This window comes from Chiroxiphia lanceolata, chromosome W, assembly GCF_009829145.1.
Source record: "Chiroxiphia lanceolata isolate bChiLan1 chromosome W, bChiLan1.pri, whole genome shotgun sequence".
NCBI lineage: Eukaryota > Metazoa > Chordata > Aves > Passeriformes > Pipridae > Chiroxiphia > Chiroxiphia lanceolata.
The window spans coordinates 9,510,473-9,525,915 of record NC_045670.1 but is presented as its reverse complement, the minus strand read 5'-3'; positions in this window follow the sequence as shown (position 1 = coordinate 9,525,915).

Sequence of the window (15,443 nt, the reverse complement as noted above, 5' to 3'; positions counted from 1 at the left end):
AGGCTCAGGGGAGACCTTATTGCTCTCTACAACTACCTGAAAGGAGGTTGTGGCAGGGTGGAGGCTGACCTCTTCTCCCAGGCAACTAGGAATAGGAAAAAGTGAAATGGCCTCAAGTTGCATCAGGGGAGGTTCAGGTTGGATAGTAGGAAAAATTTCTTCACTGAAAGAGTGGTTATGCATTGGAACAGGCTCCCCAGGAAAGTGGTGGTCACCATCCCTGGAAGTGTTCAAAAGACTAGATGTGGCACTTTGTGATATGGTTTAGTGGGCATGGTAGTATTCAGTCAAGGATAAGCTAAGAAGGGGGCCATCCAAGAAGGCCATCTGTTTAATTGCAAGGCAATCATCAATCTCCCACACATAGAAGAAAGACTGCGATCACTTTCCTTGATTCTGGTGAGGGGACTTCTGGTCTGGCACTGCAAGGGTTAAACAGTGAATACTCCAATCAAGAACAGAAAGAGAGGGTCCCTGCCTCCAGCCAGGAGGAGGGAAGAGATGACTAGGTATACAAAATGTGTAAATTTGATGGCCTGAAACATCAGACCAACAAAAGTACAAGGCTTTGGTAAACATCAGTGCACAGGAGACAAGTGCGAAAGCACCCTATTCTGACTGGCTTGGAAGCCCTGTGTATACATAACATAGACTACCTCAAGAGAGGGTACTTCAAGGACCTAAAAGGGTACCGGTAGGCTTTTGGTGTAGCCACCATTAACACACAAAGTTAAACAGCTGTTTACCCTGCCTGTCCTCTCAAGCAATCTTTCTCTTGTGGGGTTGCTGCAGGTCAAAGAAGAGCAGGAGTCGGTTCTAACCAGGACAGTCATGGCTGGGCTTCACGAACGAAGATTTGGGAAGGTCTCTACCCACGTTTGTTGCAAGCGCATTGGTGGCTAAAAAGGCCAATACGAGACAGGCATGTCCGGTTGCAGAAGGCACAGCAGAAAGACTCCTTAGATGGTATATTCTGCAAGGCACGATTCTTTCTGCGTTGTCTTTTCTCCTCAAGGGTGATCCTGTGTGCTTTCTCAAAAGCATCAGCAGCGTTATAGATGATGTGTCTCCAGGCCTCCCGATTGGAGGCCAGAGTAGACCAGTTATGGTGGTCAATATAGCCAAGGCTGAGATGTTGTTTTAGGGAGTCCTTGTATCTCCTCTTTGGGGCTCCTCTCATGCGGCAGCCGGTGGCAAGTTCACCATAAAGCAGGATCTTAGGGAGGCGGTGGTCCTTCATCCTGGAGATGTGCCCTGCCCAACGCAGCTGTGTTCTTAGTAACATGGCCTCAATACTTGTGACTGCTGCTTGTTCAAGAACAGATGTATTGGTCACATAATCTGACCAGTGGATGTTTAGGATTGAACGGAGACAGCGTTAACCAGGACAGTACACTGGTGACAATATCACACAAACCAAGACTCCCTTGCTCCCATACATAAGCCAATTCATCAACTGGAGAACCAAGTGATCAGCAAGACTCACTTATCCTTTAACAGTCCCACATGGCCAGTGTCAAAGTCTGATGAAAGCAGACTAGTATAGCCTGAATGAAATCACACCACTGAGTATTGCCATACCAGACATGCTAGAACTCCAATATGAACTGGAGTCAAAGACAGACAAGTGATATGTTTTTTTTATCTCAAATCCTTTGGCAGCAGTTGCAGGTTACAGTTTACTTTCACATGGAGGAGTATCAAATACACCTGGAATCAACTGCCCCCATGGTGGAAGCACAGCCCTTCCATTCGTGATAGACTAATCCAAACTGCATTGGAATGGGGTGATGCCCCTGAACATCTACAATACACTGATGACATCAGTTTGTGGGGCAACAAAGTAGAAGCATTTTAAGAAGAGAAAAAGAATAATTCAGATTCTTCTGTAAGCTGGTTTAGTAATAATAAATAAATAAATTAATTAATTAAATAAAGCCATGTTGTAAGGTGATAGATAAGGCCACACAAAAAGAAGAAAAAGGCTCCTGATGGTTTCCTGGAAAAACCCAGCACCTGGGGAGACATTCCCAGAAACTGATAAAAGGATTAGAACAAAGAAAGGAGTGATATGGAGATAACACGGCCTTTCCCTCCCCCCAACATGGAAGTGGATCTTTGGGCCTATTTCATCTGTCTATCACCCCAAAAATTAGTTTATTGACTATAGCCACTCAACTGCCTAAAGAAAAAGGTATAAAAAGAGATTAGACATAAGCAAAAATCTGGGAGAAGTTCAATCAATGCTGTGGAGGTAACCGACGGGCTACCTTTTCTCCCTCCACCTTCTTGGAATGCCTTGGGCTGAGCAATCCCTTTATACACATACACTAATTTTACTTTTGCTCCATAGTACTTTAAAATCTTTACTTATTCTTTGTTAGTTCCTTTGCTTTAGGGTGGGTGCTCAAGTTCTTGCTTTACTTATTCATTGTAAGTTCTTTTGCTTTAGAGTTTTTGCCTAGGTTTTGCGGTATTAATATTCTTTGTCAGTTGCTTTTGCTTTAGCATGTGTGCCTATGCTTTGTATTATTATTATTATTACTACATAGTTTAAGTGTGCTTTGTTTTGCAGTTAGACCCTTTTCCAGACACAGCGAACTCCATAAATTGTCACAAATTTGTACTAATAAAAGTGTTATTTTGTGAACTGTTAGAGTGAGTGTTTTTAGGTGCTGACAGTTTCGTCAATGGCAAAATAACTCCTAGGAAAAACCTGCTGAGGGGTTTTTCTACCACTATTTGGTACAGTCCTTACATAAAAATGTATCAAATGTCCTGTCCATCTCGGTGAATCTGTTAAGCGAAGGGTCTCATTAGGTGAGACACTAACAGACTGATTTGGACATTAAAAGGCTTTGATCTCCTAGGGGACACTGATAGTCAAAAAAAAAAAAAAATTAATACAGGTTGAACAGAAAATTCATCTTTTCTGCCCCTTTTCACGTGACACAGGTCAATGGACCTGTGCAGAAAATCCATTTCTTGGGAGTAAAATGACAGGATTGATGTCATCACATCCCTGTGGATGTAAACAATAAAATAGGAACTATGTCCCCACCAGCTAACAAGAATCAATCGAGTTTTCCTAGGCCTGATGGGATTCTGTAGAACACATATTCCAGGTTATAGTCAGCTTTTGAGCCCTCTCTATCAAGTAACCTGAAAGAACAACTATTTTGAATAGGACTGTCATGGTTTAACCCCAGCCAGCAACTATCACACATCTGCTCACTCGCTCTCACCCAGCGGAATAGAGAAGAGAATCAGAGGAGTAAAAGTGAGAAAACTCATGGGTTGAGATAAAAACAGTTTAATAACTGAAATAAAATAAAAATAAATAATAACAAAGAGAGAGAAATAAAATCCAAGAAAGACAAGTGATGCAAATGAAAACAACTGCTTGCCCCCAACTGATTGTTTCCCAGACAGTCCCTGAGCAGCTCTCCCCCCAACCTGCCCCTCAGCTTTATTACTGAGCATGATGTCATACGGTATGGAATATCCCTTTGGTGAGTTCGGGTCAGCTATCCCAGTTGTGTCCCCTCACAACTTCTTGTGCACTCCCAGCCTGCTTACTGGTAGGGTGGTACGAGAAGCAGAAAAGGCCTTGACTCTGTGTAAGCATTGTTCAGCAATAACCAAAACATTCCTGAGTTACAGTACAAATCCAAAACACAGCCACATACTAGCTACTATGAAGAAAATTGACTCTATCCCAGCCAAAACCAGCACAGGGGCCCTGAGCAACAATAACCCTTTGAGCAGATCAAACAGGAAATAGCTTGTGCAGTAGCTCTTGGGCCTGTTCAGACAGGACCAGTCATGCAAAATGTACTCTACACTGCATCTGGGGAGCATGGTCTCAACTGGAGCCTCTGGCAAAGAACATCAGGAGAAACCCAAGGTTGAGCTCTAGGAATTTGGAGCCAGGGGTATCGAGGATCAGAAGCCCACTACACTTCAACTGAAAAAGAGATACTAGCAGCATATAAGGGGGTTCGAGCTGCTTCAGAAGTTGTTGAGACAGAAGCATGGATCCTCTTGGCACCGTGACTGCCCGTGCTATGCTGGATGTTCAAAAGAAATATCCCCTAGACACTTCACACAACCAGCGTTACATGGAGTGAGTAGCACTGATCACACAGCATACTTGTCTGGGGAAACCCAACCACTCCAAAATCCTGGAAGAGATTATGGACTGGTGTCCTAGTTAGAACAGCTGGGACCGATTCATCACTGGATGGGTGTAGCCCAAAACTGTGTATTCTATAGCCTTCCATGCCATTTCCCAGAAACTGTTGTCAGTAGAGGCCTGCGAGGTGGGAGGATGTTCCTGTCCTCATGCCCTTTTATGGAATTCCCCACTCTGAGGGAAGGACTGAGCATCCTTTTATGGAATTCCCCGCTCTGAGGGAGGGACTTAGCATTCCTGCCTGAGCTGGAGAATATATAAACCTGGAGTTTCAGAACCTTTCCACCACTCGTGGGATCCAGAGGAGGACTGCAGTTCACCGCTCTCAGCCGGACTGAGACCACCACCCTCGGCTGGACTGCAATCACCACTTTTGACCGGACTGCAGCAGCTCTCCCACCAGCAGGTTTTTCCCCTCTCCCTTTGCTTTGGACTCGTGGTGGGGCCCAGGGAGCACTGTTTTGTTTGTGCCCCGGGGTGCCGGGTTGTACATTTGGGCTTTGTGGGTTAGGGTCTGTTGCTTGTCTGTGTGGTCATACTTATTGTATTATTTTATTAAATTGTTATTCTGACTTGTAATTTCTCTTTTGAGTTGAGTTCATTTCCCCTGCTGGTTAACTTTTAAACTAGTACATTTTTGGCACCCAACGTGGGGCAGAGAGAGAGAAGTCAGAATCACAATTTCATTTTAAGCATTTGTCTATTTCGATATAGAAACTCCCTGATCACCATGTTGTTTGATGCATTCACGTGGATGTTGTATCTAAGTCTGTTCATATTTCCACAGATGGGGTACTATTTGCCTGTTTTGATGCTCTCTTTAAAACCAGGGAGAGGGATCCAAATTGCTTTATTAGTATACTATATTTATGTCATCATAACATCAGAAGCAATGAGTTTCATTGTAAATGTGTATTCAGTCCTGTTTGCCTGTCCTGGTTTGGGTTGCTACCTCTGGGGCCTCCTTAAAAATCACACCCAGCTGTCGGAGGACAGAAACTGTGTGAAGAATTTTATTGCCTTGGCAATAATATGGCTGCGGGCCTTGTGCCAAGGTGAAGGAGGAGTTATTCTAGCAGGAAAACATGTTTTATGGACACCTGCTGTGGTCCAATTGGTAATGTACAGCTCAGTGTGTTTACCTTATGTATCCAATGTAACCTGGAAAAGAATCACATGTCTGTGTGTGTCACAGGCAGCATATAAGCTGCCTTTCCTCTAATAAAGGGGACATTTTTGCCAATCATATTGATTCGTGTGCAATTCTGTCCGAGCCCCTCCGCCATTATCTGGTGCCCGAAGTACAGGGACCTCTCCTTCGCCGAGTTCTGCAGGGACGTAAGGTGAACGGTAGGAGCTGAGGGAAGCGGTCGTGTGAGGTAGTGCTGTCCTTGGTGCTACGACAAAGCCGCGCGCGCGGTGGTGTTGGAATCTCGCCTTGGCCAAGCGAGTCGACTGAGGGAGGAGGCATGGGGCCCGCGGCATCCAGAGAGGATGAGGCCGTGGAAACGCTCCTCCAGTATATGATCTCTCTAAGAGAGCCTAATTATGATGAGAAAGCCCTGAAGGGTTTACTGGAATGGGCACGAGCGAAGAACTTAATCCTTACCGCTCAGGCCACCTTTGAGGTGTCCACGTGGGACACTATAAAGGACCACTTGTGGGAAGAGATGTCTAAGGGGTCAAAGGATGCAAAGAAATATCCTACGCTTTGGCGTCTGGTGGTTGAATCGTTAGAGAGACAGAACGCTTTACACCGAGCCTCTACGGCTGTGGAGGCGGCTGCACAGGCAGCTTACTCGAGTGGCAAGGAGACTGCGGTACTTCCGTGTGCGGAGTGGTTAGTTTTCGAAGAGGTTTTGGCTCCGGTGCTACCGATGAAGGTTTTGAAAGCCGCGGGTTTGTCTCGGTTTAGCAGCGCGCCGGCGCTGGCACAAAAAGCCGGGGCTGCGGAGAAAACAGTTGGCACTGCGCCACCAGCACCGCCCTCTACTATGACTGCGCAGCCGGCATTGCCATCTCTTCCTGCACCTGCGCAGCCGGCGGCACCACTCCCCACTGCGCCTGCTCTGGGTGCTGTGTTGGAGACTGTTACCACGCAGGCGTCGCTCAGGGCGGCGATGCTTGGAGCCTCCGCGTCACCAGGGGGCGCTCCAGCGCTGCTGCCTGGACCTGCCGTGTCGCCTGCGCTTACGTCATCGGGAATCGTCGCGCCTGAACCCAGAAGTACGCTGATGAAGGTTGTTGCTATGGCGACCGGAGCTTTTTCGAAAGGGACTGCCACTATGCCGGCGGGAGCCGCCGCTGTTTCAACGGAGGCAGGACCTGCCGCAGGAGGGGCTGCTACCCTTGCACCGCTGCTGTTTCAGAAGATGAAACCACTGCCGGCTTATGACAACGCGGGGCGGTTATCCCCCACGCTTCCGTCCCCAGCTCCGGCTTCTGACGCTGGGAGTTCGGAGGCTGACGGCGACAGGCTTGCTACTCTTGCTACAAAGGATCAGATGGACTCGTTGTTGCGCTGCCTGGAAGAGCTCAAGTCTACATTGGCGGAGAGGCAGCTCGCTCCACGCCGTCCGGGGTTCTGCGGTGTTCCGGCTTCATCTGCGGTGCCGACCTCACCTCCTCCGAATCCCTTTCCTGTGATGCCCGGGGTGGGACCTTCTGATGTGGGGTTTCCAGCCTTGCCGGGTGGAGGGGGGGGACGAGAGGGGGTGCGTGGTAATCCAACACAAATTTGGAAAAACATCATTCGGGATGCTGTTTCTGATGGGGATTATGAGCTCTTAGGGGCTAGTGCTTTCCCTGCAATTGTAGATGGTGCAGGGCGTAAATCCTGGGAAGCTTTAGACTGGAAACTCATAAAAGAGGCTAAGGCGGCCATTTCCCAGTATGGTTAAAAGAGCAGCTATACACAATTGATACTACAACATCTTTTTACTGCGAGTCTGTTAACACCATTTGATACACGAATGATAATAACCACACTGCTGACTCCTTCGCAGCAGTTACAGTTTTTTAATAAATGGGATGCTAGCTGTGCAGCAGAGGCAGCGCAGCCCAGGCAACAAGGTCACCCTCTCTATGGCATTACAGCTGACATGCTCACAGGTATTGGTCAGTATAACACATCGGACATACAAGCACAATTTCCAGATGAGGCTCTGAAAACCAGCCAAGACCTGGCCTACAAGTCCTTGCTTGCAGTGAGAGATGCAAGGTCAGGACCCCCATGTACTATGATCAAACAGGGGCCCCATGAGCCATATAATCTGTTTATAGATCGTTTATTTCAGTCAGTAAATACAGATCCAGATATGGATCAGGCTATGAAAGCAAGATTTCTGGATGTCTTGGCCTATGATAACGCCAATGAGAAAACCAAACAGATTTTAAGCACACTACCTAGGGGTGCTGGCACGGCTCAACTCCTGGAGGCTGTATCAAGAATGAGTAAACAGGAGGATGCGGCCTATCTAGCTACTGCAGTAGGTGCAGTAGTAAAGCCTCTTCTGTCTGGGAAAGGAAGGGATGGTAAGAAACGCACAGAAAAGAGGTGTTTTGCCTGTGGTCAGAGGGGCCATCTCAGCGCCCAGTGTCCAGTATCTCCTTCATCAGGGACTGCTCGCCCTGCACGTCCAGCAGGGGGGTCAAGGTGGTGTAATAACTGTCGCATAACTAGCCATAACACACATGAGTGTAGACGGTAGGGAAACTCCAAACGGAGCGCAATGCACTCTCGCGCGATGACAGCAAATCAGGGTGCTTGGACCGCTGCCACGCAGCCACCGCAGGAAGCGCCGGCGTGGACCTGGCAACAGCAGTAGATACTATGCTTGAGACTCAAGATGTGTACGTGATTGAGTCCACACTGCCAGGACCTTTAGGTAGAGGATTGAGTGCTCATGTGGTAGGACGATCATCTTTGTCCCATCAGGGAATTTTTGTGGTGCCAGCAGTTATAGATGCAGATTCTACAAATGTCATCAAGATCATGGTACACACTCTAACACCACCAGTTTTTATTCCTGCTAACAGTAAAATAGTTCAGCTAGTGCCTTTTAAAGCAGAAGTGCCTAATGCAGAGCCACTGATACGAGGAGATGGGGGTTTTGGCTCGACAGGCCCCCCTAAGGTGATGTTAGCAGTAGATATAAAGCAGGGAAAACCCGAGGAAAGCGTAATTATACAGCATCCTAATGGTCAATCCAGCACTATGACTATGCTTCTTGACACTGGGGCTGACGTTTCCATAATTCCTACACATAAATGGCCTCGAGAATGGCCTGTGGATATGGCACCTACAGGAGTTAAGGGAGTAGGAGGTGTACAGCAGACATGGATCAGCAGAGATGTGATAACTTTCCAGTTTTCTGATGGGGCAATAGTGGGAACACGTCCTTATGTGTTATCTTTACCAATTGGCCTGATAGGTCGAGATCTGTTGGGGCAAATGGGAGCACGCCTGGTTACTTCTCCTTTTCAGGAGCGGCCATTGATAGGCAGTCAACCTTAAAATTGCAGTGGAAAACAGAGAAACCAGTATGGATAGATCAGTGGTCGCTGAAAAAGGAGAGGCTGCAAATAGTTCAGCAATTGGTTCAGGAGCAATTGGATGCAGGGCATATTGTTCCATCTACAAGTCCATGGAACACTCCCATATTTGCCATCCCAAAAAAAATCAGGAAAGTGGAGGTTATTACATGATCTGCGAGCTGTCAATGCGGTTATGGAAGATATGGGACCCTTGCAGGCTGATCTACCTTCTCCTATGATGATCCCCCATGATTGGGCCATGCTGGTGATAGATTTAAAGGACTGTTTTTTCACGATCCTTTTGCATCCAGATGATGCTGTTAGGTTTGCCTTCACAGTGCCTTCAATTAACAAGGCAGAACCAGCACAGCGTTTTCATTGGGTAACTCTTCTCCAGGGGATGAAAAATTCACCTACTATGTGTCAAATTTATGTTGCATGGGCCTTGCAGTCATTTTGAACCCAACATCCTGACTTATTAGTATATCATTACATAGATGATATTCTGATAGCAGGAAAACATTTGGATGTGCCTGCGCTGTTACAGCAATTAGAACAAGAGCTGGGTCGTCGGGGTCTCAAAATTGCCCCTGAAAAGATTCAGAAGCAGGAGCCATGGCAATACCTGGGCTGGACCATCACGAATGGTATAGTGAGACCACAGAAATTAGTCATTAACACTGCCATAAAAACTCTGACTGATGTGCAGAAGCTGATGGGTGACATACAGTGGGTCAGACCTGTGTGTGGAATAACCAATGATGATCTAGCTCCTTTGATGCCTTTACTAGGATCAGTTGCTCAGGCAGGACTTCCAAGAGAATTGTCAGAAGACCAAAAAGCAGCTATCGTTAATATCTCAGGGAAAATAGCTGCAGGATATGCCTGTAGAATTATAGAAGACCAGCCAGTGCAGTACCTACTTGTCAATTCTGGAGAGGGCAGAAAGCATCCATTGGGTATCATCTGTCAAATCGCAACCTGTGTGAGAATTTTAGAATGGGTATTTTTATCATATCAACCCAAAAAGACAATCATAACATGACCTGAATTGTTTGCACAACTTGTTATAAAAGGGTGACAGAGGGTTTGTGAATTAATTGGCAGGGATACATCTGTAATATTTGTACCAGTCGCCCAGAACTATTTGGAGTGGTTGCTTGAGAAATCAGAACCATTCCAGATAGCCATGGCAGACTTTGAAGGTCTGGTCACCAATCATTATCCGTCAGACAAATTGCTGCCTTTGCTGCAACATCAGACGATTGAGTAGCTTGTGTTGCGTTCAGATGATCCAGTTGATGGGATTACTGTTTTTACAGACGCCGGTAGAAAATCTCGGCGTGCAGCAATCACTTGGCAGGAGGGAGCAGAATGGAAACATAAGATGCTTCCGGGTGTTTCAGGAGACACATTACAGACCCTTGAATTGAGGGGTGTGGTGTGGGCCTTGAACTTCTGGAAGGAAGAACCCGTTAATGTGGTTTCAGATTCGCTTTATGTCGTGGGTACAGTACAACGAATTGAACGAGCAATGATCAAAACCTTGAGAAATAAAATCTTAGCAGCACTTATGACACAGTTGCTGCATTTGCTGGATCAGTGAACACAGCCCTACTTCGTCACTCACATAAGAAGCCATCAGAAGTTAGACGGTGGTTTAGCAACTGGGAATAACAGAGCAGATACATTAGTGGCACCTGCATGGACTGGTCCTATGGTAAATAAGTTTCAGCAAGCAGTCTTGTCTCACGACTTTTTCCATCAGTCTGCCGATGTATTAGTCAGGCAGTTTGGGTTCACTTCGTCGGACGCGCGAGGAATTGTACAGGCCTGTTCAGCCTGTCATAAGAACAGGCTGGGCATCGGTTTAGGCGTCAGTCCTCGGGGGCTACAAGCATTGCAGCTTTGGCAAATGGATGTTACTCATGTTGCGGAATTTGGGAGGTTAAAATATGTGCATGTATGCATTGATACCTTTTCTCATGCCATGTGGGCCTCTGCTCAGGTTGGAGAAGGTACCAGATATGTCATTCGACATATGTATGCATGCATAGCAGCCCTAGGGGTCCCCACAGAGCTTAAGACTGATAATGGACCTGGTTACACTTCACAACGTTTCCGAAGGTTCTGTATGAATTGGGGTATTTCTCACGTTACTGGTATTGCTAATTCTCCTACGGGTCAAGTTATTATTGAACGGGCTCACGGAGTTCTGAAATCACTTTTGCATAAGCAAAAAGGGGGAGAAGAGCTAGCCAGTCCACATGACCGGTTTGCAAAAGTGTTATATGTGCTGAATTTTTTGCGGTTGACGGGTACTAGGACAGACCCTCCCATTGTCATTCATAACACTTCTTTGCAGTCGGGTTTGGTAAGTCAACAAGTAGTAGTTAAAGTACAATATAAAGATCCACAAACAGGAGAATGGAAAGGGCCTGCAGAAGTGAAGATGACTGGAAGAGGCTATGCTTGCATCCTAACAGACACAGGTGTTCGATGGATACCGGTTCGATGGATTAAGCCCTGGAAAGGTGCTGATTCTTCAGATCAGAATTGACATTGTTGTAGGTATCATTAGCACTGTTAGAAGGTGTTGTACATAATAGTTTTGTCAGCATCACTCAGAGCACATCTTAGTGTTATCAAAGCACAACATTTTTAGTCTTATTAAAGCACAATTTTTTAGTATACTTAAGTACGTATTTCTAGACGGTACAGATTTTAGGTATTTGACTACATATTAGTAAACACAATGACACGGACCTAAGGAGTATGTTTGTGTGAAAGCGTGCTGACAGTGGCCACTGTGAGAGTTTGTATGTGTGTGTGTGAATGCATGACGATTAATGTGTTTTTTGATCCAACAAATACACAAACATCTTTAAACAAACACAGAAGACACATAACTCAAAAATTGAATGGAGCTCCAATTTCCAGAAGGGTTTTACTGAATACGTTTGGAGAAGCACTCTTAAGCACACTTTTAGAGCACACATTTTGAAGATGATAAGATGTTAAGTTTATTAATGATAGTAGTGTTATTGTATGTCTACGTTTATTGAAATGTTATGGGTACAATAAGGAATGTTACAGAAATGCAATTTAAATTGTTCAAACTCCAATGGGGGATTTGTCGGAGGACAGAAATTGTGTGAACAATTTTATTGCCTTTCTGTGACCTTGGCATGACTGGGTGCAGACACTAATAATTACTGCGCCACTAATATGGCTGCGGGCCTTGTGCCAAGGTGAAGGAGGAGTTATTCTAGCAGGAAAACATGTTTTATGGACACCTGCTGTGGTCCAATTGGTAATGTACAGCTCAGTGTGTTTACCTTATGTATCCAATGTAACCTGGAAAAGAATCACATGTCTGTGTGTGTCACAGGCAGCATATAAGCTGCCTTTCCTCTAATAAAGGGGACATTTTTGCCAATCATATTGATTCGTGTGCAATTCTGTCCGAGCCCCTCCGTCATTACCCAGCCCTTTGGGGGAACAAGGGGGAATGGTTGTTTCCAGCCTCTCACCTCCTTCTTCCCCTTCAGACCTGTTACAACAGTTTTTGAAAATATTGAGTTCCCTTTTGATGTTAAGGACAGCATAATGTTAGTGTTGCTTTGTCTGCTCTGTACTGTCTACACCATGTTTAGGGTTAGAACAGGGCCTTCTAGGGAGGTTGTTTGGACGCCTGCCCTGGGAGTGGATAATGTTGAGTGGTACGGGAAGTGGGAGGACATCGGCCAGTATTTGGAGAAGTTTTCTCCTCCAATGATCTGGAAATTCACCCCTGAACAACTGCAGGATCCTGTTAGGATGCATGATAAGACTAGTGAAGGAAAAATGCTCTGGCAGTTCCAGAGATGGCCAGCTCACAGCAACCTGCTGGGTCCTGGCCACTGCCTACCGGACACTACTTGACATGGTACAGCACTGTCAGGGGGAGGAGAGAAGGAGCAAATCCACAGGCACCATGTCCACCCAAACCACAGCTGAGTCAGAGGGAGAAAGAAATGAATCAATCGGCACAGTGTCCACACAAACCATCGAGGAGCCAGAAGAACAACCCAAACCAATAGCAGTCGCCCCTGTCCAGAAAAGGAAATCAAAGACTAAATCAGTCCGTATAGCAAATGATGACGAAGAGGCAGGACCTTCACATCCACCGGAGGAGACAGAGTCAGAAATAATCACTCGGTCCCTATCCCTGGGTGAGCTACGTGAGCTCCGGAGAGAGTTCACACGACAGGCGAACGAGTCCATTCTGACCTGGCTGCTCTGAATCTGGGATGCCGCAGCTAACGATACAATCCTAGATGGGAGTGAAGCCAGACAGCTGGGATCCCTGTCTCGAGATGTAGTCATTGATCAGGGGATTGGAAGGAGGCAGGAAACTCTCAGCCTCTGGCGGCGACTGTTGTCCAGTGTGAGGGAGAGATACCTTTGTAAGGAGGACCTCCACGTACAGCAAGGACAGTGGAACACGATGGAACAAGGTATCTGGTGCTTAAGAGAATTAGCTGTACTGGAGATAATCTTTTCAGAGGATGAAAGATTCCCTAAAAGTCCAGATGGTGTACAGTGCACATCCCAGATGTGGTTAAAGTTTGCACGACTCGGGCCAGAAATGTATTCCCGCTACTTAGCAACGCTGCAATGGAGGGAGGGAGAGGACAAGGTGGGCGCGTTGGTCAGTAAACTCAGGATTTATGAAGACACTGTCACCGCCCCATTATGAGCCCACGTCTCATCTGTAGAAACCAAACTGGTCGAACATGTCCGAAGCCTGGAAGAGAAGATTGAAGAGGGACACCAGAAGCTAAGAGAAGAAATTAAGGAAGGGATCTTCCATATCGCGTCAGGACAAACAAGAGTCTCTGCTATTAGGAGCCAGCGTCCCCCAGCTAAGGAGAGAGGGTACACTCCACGTGGCAATCTATGGTCTTACCTCCGTGAGCACAGAGAAGATATGAGGAGGTGGGATGGGAAACCCACTTCTTCCTTAGCAGCCCGGGTACGTGAACTGAAAAGAGGAACAAGTACCACAAGGAACTCTTCAAGGGTAAATGCTACTCCAGTCTCTCGTGGGCAAGACTCCAGACGGTACAGGAATGATGATACGTCTGATCCTCTTGAAGGGACCTCCAGGTCATACTCACAAGAAGAGTACAATGAGTACCATGACCAGGACTAGGGGTGCCCTGCCTCTAGCCAGGTAGAGGAGAGGGACAATCGAGTCTATTGGACAGTGTGGATTCGGTGGCATGGCACATCAGAGCCACAAAGATATAAGGCCTTAGTGGACACCGGCGCACAATGTACTTTAATACCATCAAGATACGTAGGGGCAGAATCCATCTCCATTTCTGGGGTAACAGGGGGATCCCAACAGCTGACTGTACTGGAAGCTGAAGTGAGCCTGACTGGGAAGGAATGGCACAGACACCCCATCGTGACTGGCCCAGAGGCCTCGTGCATCCTTGGCATAGATTACCTGAGGAGTGGGTACTTCAAAGACCCAAAAGGACTTTGTTGGGCTTTTAGCATAGCTACTGTGGAGACAGAGGAAATTAGACAGTTGAACACCTTGCCTGGTCTCTCAGAGGACCCCCCTGCTGTGGGACTGCTGAAGGTTGAAGAACAATTGGTACCAATAGCCACAGTAACAGTGCACCGTCAGCAATACTGCACCGACCGAGACTCTGTGACCCCTATACATAAGATGATCCGTGACCTGGAGACCCAGGGGGTGGTCAGCAAGGCTCGGTCACCCTTTAATAGCCCCATATGGCCAGTGCGTAAGTCCGGCAGAGAGTAGAGGCTGACAGTGGATTACCGTGGACTCAATGAAGTCACACCACCCCTGAGTGCTGCTGTGCCGGACATGCTGGAGCTCCAGTACGAGCTGAAGTCCAAGGCAGCCAAGTGGTATGCCACCATTGACATTGCCAATGCCCTTTTTCTCCATTCCTTTGGCAGTGGAGTGCAGGTCACAATTTGCTTTCACTTGGAGAGGTGTGCAGTACACCTGGAATCGACTGCCTCAGGGGTGGAAACACAGTCCCAGCATTTGCCATGGACTGATCCAGACTGCACTGGAAAAGGGCGAGGCTCCAGAACATCTACAGTACATTGATGACATCATTGTATGGGGGAACACAGCGGGGGAAGTCTTCGAGAAAGGAGAGAAGATAATCCAGATTCTCCTAAGAGCTGGTTTTGCCATTAAATGAAGTAAGGTCAAGGGACCTGCTCAGGAAATTCAGTTCCTAGGAGTGAAGTGGCAAGATGGACGCCACCTAATTCCAACGGAGGTGATTAACAAAATAGCAGCCATGTCCCCACCAACCAGCAAGAAGGAAACACAGGCTTTCCTAGGCGCTGTGGGTTTTTGGAGGATGCATATCCCCAAGTACAGTCAGATTGTAAGCCCTCTCTACCTTGTGAGACGGAAGAAAAATGATTTCCAGTGGGACCCTGAACAACAACAAGCCTTTGAACAAATTAAACAGGAGATTGCCCATGCGGTAGCCCTTGGGCCAGTAAGGACAGGACAGGACGTGAAGAACGTGCTCTACACTGCAGCCGGGAAGAATGGCCCTTCCTGGAGCCTCTGGCAGAAGGTGCCTGGGGAGACCCGAGGACGACCGCTGGGATTCTGGAGTCGGGGATACAAAGGATCTGAAGCCAGCTATACACCAACTGAGAA